At 37.9% G+C, this 10,211-nt stretch overlaps 1 long non-coding RNA gene across 2 annotated transcripts in view; it reads right to left on the bottom strand.

The window, feature by feature from the left end:
• Positions 1-2,166: 2,166 nt before the first annotated feature.
• Positions 2,167-10,211, bottom strand: part of LOC145510685 (uncharacterized) — a 171,146-nt gene continuing 163,101 nt past the window's right edge. Inside the window, exons 15-19 of one of the 2 annotated variants that reach the window (XR_014057215.1) lie at positions 10,135-10,195; positions 7,596-7,688; positions 5,626-5,694; positions 3,753-3,930; positions 2,167-2,219 (exon numbers count right to left, since the gene is read on the bottom strand). This is a non-coding gene — a long non-coding RNA (uncharacterized LOC145510685). The remainder of the gene's footprint in view (positions 2,220-3,752; positions 3,931-5,625; positions 5,695-7,595; positions 7,689-10,134; positions 10,196-10,211) is intronic. The other variant, XR_014057212.1, reaches the window with a different exon arrangement.

The raw sequence follows: 10,211 nt of genomic DNA, 5'->3' as shown, positions 1-10,211 counted from the left end.
TTGATATCCTCTATTATTCTAATAATCGTTCCTTGGCATGTTATCTTTTTTCCCTACTTGCTCTTTAATTAGAGTTCGCTTTTCATCAGTGTGCCACTCCTCACAGGATTAGCAGTGGATTTCTATATTGTGCAGGACTCGGTGTGGTTCTTCAGTCTGAGGTTTCACGGCTGTTCTTAGGTCTGGAAAGTTCATAGCCATTTTCACTTAAAATATTGCCCCTTCCCTATTTTCTCCTTCTGAAATTCCCATTAGTCCTAAATCGAAACTTCAAATTTAGTCATCCATTTCTCCCAGCCTCTCTTTTGGGTTTTATAACTCTAACTGTCCCAATCTGATTTTAAACTGGCCATTATATTTTATTCATAGCTTTCCATTTTGAATTGTTCTATTTGGTTGTTCATACCTGCCTGTTCTTTTTAAATTCCCTGGTTTTTTTTCACGTGGGTTTTTTTTATTTCTCCTTTTATCATCTCTTCAATGATTATAAATATACTTAATTTATAGACAGCTTTAGATCATTACTTCTCAGGTTCTTGTGGTGCTTATTCCTCCCACATGTATCTGCTGACTCTTATGGTGAACCACTTCCTTGGTTAGATTGTACTTCTTAATTGTGAGCATATTTTCAGCCAGGTCGTATTTCCTTGTGGAATCCCTGTGTATACTATACTATTTGGTAGTAATTATTCAGAGAAGTTTTACATTTGATTCTTCTGAGAATTCCAGGAGTTTCACTGGTATGAAATATTTCCAGTATCTACATAAATATCCCCATTTGGGGTTCCTATATTATGAAAATAGTCTAAAATTTGGATTCTAGCTCTGTGCATAACTTAGATCTTTAAATTGCCATTTATCATGGGGAAATTTTTCCCATCCAGCTATCTAATCATTGAGAACTTTGCAAGTTGCTTTTGTCATAAGTGAATGAAACATCATAGTCACCTTACGTAGTGAGAGCAATTCTTTCTCAGTCCTAGCTTTATGCGTGAATTTCACAGTTCCACCTCCTCACCTTTCACAGGCCCATGGGAAAGTTATTCTAGTTGTGTGTTTAAAAACCACAACCCCTAGCTGTTGGGTCCTATCCAACATAGACATCTTTCTGTATACTACAGGATATCTAGTTGGCACTAGAAACCTGCATTAGTTAGGTCTGAAGAGTACCAGAAAGTGCAGTAGAGAATACGTGACCTTTGATACTGGAACCAGAGTTTGAACTGTTTATTATTGATTCTTGAGTAAGCTCTGCTAAGTCACATATTCGCTCTAAGCTTTTATTTTTCTCATCAAGAAAATAGCAATAATATTATTACTGATTTTTCCTTATATGTTCTTCCTTATTGCCCTAAATTCCTTCGTTTATAAATTTAAGCCATTTTCTCCATCCTCCATTCCTACAAAAGTTGAAGCAGATTGAAAGTTTCTTAGAGGCAAGAACCATAGACTATTCAATATTTTCTCTTACAAAACAAATAATGAAATAGTAGTTGATTGAGTGACTTCATTAATTTCCTTTTATTAATGTGCTTTTTTTCTGTACCAACCGAGTGAGAAAAACTGGTTAAAAAAAGAGACACACCTGAGGTTGGAAGAAATGATGCATTTCATTTCTCAAATTTGCAAGAGTGAAGTGAGGGGTGGACTTACATCTCTGCAGAGTTCCACTCCTTAGACTTCTCCTCCCCCTCTCCCTAGAGTGTGTGTGAATGAAAATGTATATTGGTTTAGAGGTTCTGCTTGGATAAATGTTTCAGGGCCAATAAATCTGTCACAGTAGCTCTCAGGCTGAGCCAAGGTGAACGATCGCATAGTAATTTCTCCAGAGCCTCAGGATACCAGGCAGCACAAGCAGGGAGGTCACCAGATGCCTCCTCACCTTATGCCCAGAAGCAGAGACATCACCCCACAGAAACAGGAGCTTTCCCCAGATGCTATGTCTACTGTGTGGTAAAATTCCTTGTCAAACAGCAGAGCAATCAGATGTAAAACACAGAGGGAAAAACATAAGCACATAAAAATAACTGGTTCTCTCAGTGATTCTGGTGATTGGTAGACTCCAGGTGAAAATAAGTGTTCATTATACAAGGCAATGTGGTGGTTAGTGTATACCTCCTTTGTTTCAGCTGCATATGCTATAGACACATACTCACACAAAAGTACTAGGTTGTCCATGATGGTTTAATTTTTGCAGTTTATTTCTAGTAATGAAAAATCTGGAAGAGAATAGAAATTCTCATAAGATGGGAGTCAATAAGCTACATCATACAATGGAGTGTTCTGTAAGTACTCAAATTATACAGACCTCTATATACACAAATGGAAGGTTTCTGACATATACCCTTCATAGTGACTGGGAGCATGAACTTTGGAGCCAGTCTGCCTGAGCTCAAATGCCTGTGTGACACTGAGCAATTAGCTTCCCAACTCTGTGCCTCAGTTTGTTCACATATAAAATGAGGGTAACAGTAATATGTAAGCAGTAGAGTCATTGTGATCAAAATGAACTCCTATGAAAAGTGCTTATAACAGTCTTGGATTAGCATAATAATACTAAACTACTAATTATGTGAGCTATTACATTATATATGAGCTATTATGAGTAGTAGTGGTAGTAACTAAAAATAATAAGCTAATGCTAACTGCTTATGTCTGGGACTTATACTTGTGGGGCTTAAAGTGAAAGAGTAGCACTTTCCATTTTCATTTTAGACCATTTGGATTAGTTACAGTGAACATAATACTTATATTAAAGAGAATAATTAAAAGTATTCAGAAGTATACTGGATAAATACTTATATTAAAGAGAATAATTAAAAGTATTCAGAAGTATACTGGATAAGAAGACTGCTGTTTTGAAAGTCTGACATGTAACAAACAGGGACTTCACCAAAATCACAATTACTGAGGGCTGTATTTTTAAAACATTAGAAACTGATTAATGTAAGTAATCCCTTACACTGAATCCCTTGTGGCTGTATTGCATTTTACACTTAGCAAAATGTTTTCACGTTCATGGGTTGATTCAATCCAACTAACTGGATTATTAATGAATTCACTTAATCCTTGTAACGTGAACGTTCATATTTATTATCCAAATAAGGGAAGAGAGAGAGGAAGTGAGAGAGTTGGCTGTTGGTTGTTTGGGTTTTGTTGTCATTTTTGTTGTTTCTCTGATGAAAGCAAAGCTGGACAGGCTACGAGATTGAAGCTTAGAGTGTTAAGGGCTTGCTTAAACTCAGACAACTTCTGAGTAATAGAAATGGAGAAAATCCAGGTTTCTCAAGGCAAAGCTCTTTCTACCAAACCATAATTACCCTGTAAACATGATAGTTTCTGTGTATAGGGTAGAATTGTAAATCTATCAACTAACTATTTAGTTTGGTAAGAAGGTGGGATTTTAATGGATCAGCAGGAGAAAACATCTAAAAAGTCAGTTATCCAAGTTTATAAATAAAGCTTATGACTGCCCCAGGAAATTATGACCTGTGTGAATGGCAGCTGACAATAGAACATATATAGTTGGCTCCTGTCCAAAGCACCCTCAGGTGGGATAATGCTAATAAGATATGACCCTAGGGTGAGATGATAAACAGATGAAATTGGGAGAGACAAGAGTGTAATTAAAGATAGTTGCTTTGGGATGTGGCTGAGGTCACTAAAACAATGAACAAATTTTAAAAAGTAAGCCAAATAGCCAGATAACTATAAGCACCTTTGGCAAGTTGTTTTTCTCTCTGGTTTCTTACCTCTAAAAGTGGAGAGGTTGGACTAGCTGACCTCTAAGATGCCTTTCATTCATCTATTCATCCATCCAACAAATAGGCATTGAGTGATTTTTTTTGTTTGTTTGTTTGTAGATCCAGGTACTAATGATACGAGTTGAATGAGATTGATGAGGTCACTTTTCTCAAGGAGAGGTGGGAGCTGGACAAGAAAGAAAAATATCAGTGATAAGTGTTATCCAAAGAATTAAAAATAGGCTGATGGTAAAGAAAGTGATTGAATGAGTAGTCTAGGTGGGTCCCCTATGAAGGATTCTCTGAGGAGGCGACTTTTTATATGAGACTATTGAATGTGCCCTGCAAGAATGAGAGAAGCTCCTAGGCAGAAGAAGAGCTGGTTCAAAAACTCTAGGGAAGGAATAAGCTTGTGTTGTGAGGAACCAAATGAAGGATTGGTAGACAAGTGAGAACATGTATGGTTCTGTAAATCATAAAGAATTTTGGAGGATTTTAAGCAGCACAATGGTCTGATTTATGCTTCTGAAAGTTTACCAGGATTGCTATGTACAAGCCTGGAAGCAGATAGCCCAGGTAAGAAGCTATTGCAGTAGCCTAGAAGAAATACTATGATCTCTTTAAGGTAAGAGTCAAGAAAATGCATAAAATTGGACAGATTCAAAACATTTATGGGAGTAGAATCAATAGTATTTATAGATAAATGGCTTTTGTGGGTTAAGTGAAAGAAGAATTTCAAGGGTAATTGTCAGATTTGGAGCTTGAGCAAGTGGCTGGATGTTGGTGCCATTTTCCAAAATGGGAAGAAAGAAAGAGATATATAAGGGTTAGTTAGGATGTGTACAGATAGCAGTGACTCTGGAGTTTGATAGTGGTCATGCTAAGCACTGGATGTCTATTGAACATCTGTATAAAGATGTGCGAGTAGGCAACTAGAGTCAGGAGTCATGAAAATACAATATGTTGTTGTTTCGTTGTGTGTGACTTTTGTGGCCCCATGGACTGTAGCCTGATAGGCTCCTCAGTCCATGGGATTTTCCAGGCAAGGATACTGGAGTGGGCTGCCATTTCCTTCTCCAGGGGATCTTCCCAACCCAGAGATTGAACCCAAGTCTCCTGCATTGGCAGGATGATGCTTTTACCACTGAGCCACCAGGGAAGTCTGGAGATACAATAGAGTTGAAGATAAATGTGTGGGAGTCATTAGTGTAAAAATATGAACTAGATGGAATCACCTAAAGAGACCTGATAGACAGTAGAGATGGGGTGAGTAAACAGGACCCTGGAGTACTCTTGACCTTGAGGAGGCTGACCTAATAGAGGAGGTGAGGAAAGAGTGGCTAGTGTGATAGGAGATAGAAACACAACCAGGAAAATGTGGTATCCGGGGAAACTTTAAGAAGCAAAAAGCAATCCAGTGTATTAAATGATGCTAGGAGGTCTAGTTACAACACCACCAGAAAATCAAGTATTTGATTCCACATGAAGGAAATCATGCTTAAGGATCCAGCTATGTCTACCACTACTGTGTTTCTAGATCTTGAGGACTTGGGGAGGAATTCCTGGCAAATGTATTGTTGAGAGGTCTAGAGCATTGAGTTGAAAGTCCTATCCAGGACAGCCTAGTGTGACTGTTCCAATATGTAGAAAATCTCAGTCATCAAGAGGATAAATAAACATGTGGTTTCAGCAGAATCAGTGAAAAAGGAGACGAATGCACATCAAGATAAACGTAATTAATATGTATGTAATTATCTTAATGAGTAGAATGGATCTACGTGCAGTAGTTACATGTTATACAGAAGTAAGGATTATATATAAGTTGGCATCAATACAGAAGTCAAGTTTATAATAGCTATCATGTAATTATTAGATTTTTTACCTCGACAATTGATGTTTTGGTATGTGGTAGAAACTGAAGAATGATTCTTCTATTGGTTAGACTGCCTTCCTGTAGGAAAATAATTTATAAAGCTGACTAGGGGTAGAAAGAGAATTCTGAGGACATAGGTCAGCAAGAACCAAACAAACAGCTCTACCTTAAGATGAGTAAGAATTTAGCAGTGGGAAGAGAAGAATTTGATAGGCAATATAGTGGGGAGACAGAGTTGAAGCTGCAGACATAGCAGGAGACGTTTTAGGAACCACATATCTCACACTGAATTTTTAGTTGTTTGTGCTGCCATGATAGAAATTGTCTCAGTCTTCTTAAGACTTCAATTTTACATAAATAAATACATTATATGCTTAGAGAAAATCCTGTAGGTCCTGACATTTAGAAATCTCTCAATTAAAAAGCCAACTCATCACCCAGTTACTCTACAGTGCACTTTACAGTCAACAAAAGTCTAAGCACATGGAGTGTCCAGAATTTATTTTAACCTAACCTTAAAAAAAATAAGCACAGAAAACCAATGATTGCTTGACAGTTGAAGAAAGACTCTGTTGTTAAAAGACAGAGACATCAAAATAGAAGAAAGGAAGAAAGAAAACTCAAAAAAGACAGCACACTAAAAAGAAGAAAACTTTAATAGAATTATATTTAATGACCTCAGAAGGAGAAGATAAGCTATTGCTAAAACAAGGTCAGGATACTATTGAAGGAGGAAACAGACAGAACAGGCTCCATTTTGAAAGCAGGACTCCATCTTGGGCCAGACTGTGGAATTTGAGCTATATGCTCAGTATTTATGAAAATGACATACCAACTGGAAAACCAGACCCCCCAGATGGAAGAGCCCCAGGGCTTGTGCCTAGACTCTCTGTCACCTAAAAGAATACCCTAATTATCTGTGTAACCGAATAGACTCATAAATTCTATTATGCTTATTGGGGTATGACCACAGGCCTATTGATAATTGTCCACTGTTAACTACCTAGGCTTAAGGCATAGGAATCACGGGTTAACTTTGATTGTATCTTTCTTTTCCTTTGTTCAGACTAGTTTCAGAGAATTTGGAAGGTGGGTTTGAGCACATACACTTAGGGTATATAAGGTTTTCACAAAAACTGGTCAGGGTCCTTGGCTAAGAAGAGACTCTGCCTTGGGTCCATCAGTGTCATAAACTGCACTCCACTATCTGCACTGTCCTTCTGAGTGAGTTTGTTTCCCGAAATACGTGGCTACAACATTCTCAAAATGCATGTTGTGGGTGAGGGGCCTGGTGCCATTTTCTGAGTTTTGAGACATTTCCTTTCTTTAATTAGCAGACTGCTAGTAGCTATGTAACATTCAGCTAAAGACTAGCAGGGGGGCACTCTTTCTGTCCCCTTCTGATGACTATGTCAGAAGCTTTCTCTATCTCTTTTATACTTTAATAAAACTTTATTACACAAAAGCTCTGAGCAATCAAGCCTCATCTCTGGCCCCAGATTGAATTCTTCTCCTCCAGAGGCCAAGAATCCTGGCATCTTTCATGGTTCAGGAACAACCTTTCCATATCCCCTCACACCCAGTTAAAATGACCATTATTAAAAACATCTACAAACAAAAAATGCTGGAGAGGGTATAGAGAAAAGGGAACCCTTCTGCATGGTTGATGGGGATGTAAATTGATACAGCCACTATGGAGAACAGCAGGGGGGTTTCTTTAAAAACTAAAAATGGAGCTACCGTATGACCCTACTGGTCACATACCCTGAGAAAACCCTAATTCAAAAAGACATATGCTAGTATCAGAAAATTACTACAGCTAATAAGTGAATTTAGCAAAGTTGCAGGATACAAAATCAATACACAAAAATCATTTGCATTTCTATATACTAACAATGAAATATCAAAAAGAGAAATTAAGGAATCAATCCCATTCACCACTGCAACAAAAGGAATTAAATAATGAGGAATAAACTTACCTAAGGAGACAAAAGAACTGTACGCAGAAAATATAAGACACTGATGAAAGAAATCAAAGACGACATAAACAGATGGAGAGATATTCCATGTTCCTGGATAGGAAGAATTAATATTGTGAAAATGACTATATTACCAAATGCAATCTACAGATTCAATGCAATCCCTATCAAATTACCAATGGCATTTTTCACAGAACTAGAACAAAAAATTTCACAATTCATATGGAAACACAAAAGACCCTGAATATCCAAAGCAGTCTTGAGAAAGAAGAATGGAGCTGGAAGAATCAACCTTCCTGACCTCAGGTTATACTACAAAGCTACAGTCATCAAGACAGTATGGTACTGGCACAAAAACAGAAATATAGACAAATGGAACAAGATAGAAAGCTCAGAAATAAACCCACGCACCTATGGGTACCTTGCTTTTGACAAAGGAGGCAAGAATATACTATGCGGCAAAGACAGCCTCTTCAATAAGTGGTGCTGGGAAAACTGGACAGCTACATGTAAAAGATTGAAATTAGAACACTTCCTAACACCATACACAAAGATAAACTCAAATGGATTAAAGGCCTAAATGTAAGGCCAGGAACTATAAAACTCTTAGAGGAAAACATAGGCAGAATACTTGATGACATAAAGCAAGATCCTCTATGACCCACCTCCTAGAGTAATGGAAATAAAAACAAAAGTAAACAAGTGGGACCTGATTAAACTTAAAAGCTTTTGCACAGCAAAGGAAACTGTAAGCAAGGTGAAAAGACAACTCTCAGAATGGGAGGAAATAATAGTAAATGAAACAATTGACAAAGGATTAATTTCCAAAATATACAAGCAGCTCATACAACTCAATACCAGAAAAGCAAACAACCCACTCAAAAAGTGGGAAAAAGACCTAAACAGACATTTCTCCAAAGAAGACATACAGATGGCTAACAAACACATGAGAAGATGCTCAACATCACTCATTATCATTGCTGCTGCTGCTAAGTCACTTCAGAAATGCAAATCAAAACTACAATGAGGTATCACCTCACACTGGTCAGAATGGCCATCACCAAAAAGTCTACAAACAAATGCTGGAGAGGATGTGGAGAAAAGGGAATGCTCTTGCACTGTTGGTGGGAGTGTAAATTGATACAGTCACTATGAAAGATGGTATGGAGATTCCTTAAAACACTAGGACTAAAACCACCATATGACCCAGCAATGCCACTCCTAGGCATATACCCTGAGGAAACCAAAATTGAAAAAGACACATGTATCCCATTGTTCATTGCAGCACTATTTACAATAGCTAGAACATGGAACCTAGATGTCCTAGAACAACAGCATGTCCTAGATGCTATATAGATGTCCTAGAACCTAGAACAATAGCAACCTAGATGTCCATCGACAGATGAAAGGATAAAGAAGTTGTGGTACATGTACAGAATGGAATATTACTCAGCCACATAAAGGAATGCATTTGAGTCAGTTCTGATGAGGTGGATGAACCTAGAACTTATTATACAGAGTGAAGTGAGTCAGAAAGAGAAAGATAAATATCATATTCTAATGCACATATACAGAATCTAGAAAAATGGTTCTGAAGAATTTATTCACAGGGCAGCAGTGGAGAAACAGACAGAGAGAATAGACTTATGGACATGGGGAGAGGGGAGGAGAGGGTGAGATGTATGGAAAGAGTAACATGGAGACTTGCATTACCATATGTAAAAGAGATAGCCAACAGGAATTTGCTGTATGTCTCAGGAAACTCAAAGAGGGGCTCTCTATCAACCTAGAGGGGTGGGATGTGGAGGGAGATGGTAAGGAGGTCAAAAGGGAGGGGATATATGTATACCTACAGCTGATTCATGTTGAGGTTTGACAGAAAACAACAAAATTCTATAAAGCAATTATCCTTCAGTAAAAAAATAAATTTAAAAAATGAATTAAAAAAAAGACATATGCACTCCAATGTTCATTGCAGCATTATTTACAATAGCCTAGACATGGAAACAACCTAAACATCCATCAACACACGTGGATGGGGAAGATGTGGTACATATATACAATGGAATATTACTCAGCCATAAAAAGGAACAAAATTGGGTAATTTGTAGAGATATGGATGGACCTGGAGCCTGTTATACAGAGTGAAGTAAGTCAGAAAGAGAAAAACATACTGTATACTAATGCATTTATGTGGAATCTAGAAAAATGGTACTGTCCTGGTGTTCTTAGTCACTTAAGGCAGGAATACAGATGCACATGTAGAGAACGGACATGTGGACATGAGGTTGGGATGAATTGGGAAATGGGGACTGACATAAATATGCTACAATGTGTAAAATAGACAGCTAATGGGAACCTGCTCTACAGCACAGGGAGCTCAGCTCAGTGCTCTGTGGTGACCTAGATGGATGTGATGGGGAGTAGGAGGGAGATCTAAGAGGGAGGGGGTATATTATACGTAGAGCTGATTCACTTCATTGTACAGCATAGGCTAACAGCATTATAAAGCAATTACAGCCCAATAAAAACTTAGTACCTTGAATCTTATGGGCTCATCAGTTCAGTTCAGTTCAGTCGCTCAGTCATGTCCAGAGGGGCTGAAAGTGAAAGAGG

This window comes from Giraffa tippelskirchi, chromosome 1 (genome assembly GCF_054371585.1).
Source record: "Giraffa tippelskirchi isolate mGirTip1 chromosome 1, T2T-mGirTip1v1.2.pri, whole genome shotgun sequence".
NCBI lineage: Eukaryota > Metazoa > Chordata > Mammalia > Artiodactyla > Giraffidae > Giraffa > Giraffa tippelskirchi.
The sequence above is the reverse complement of the archived record's forward strand: the minus strand, read 5'-3'. Positions and strand labels throughout refer to the sequence as shown.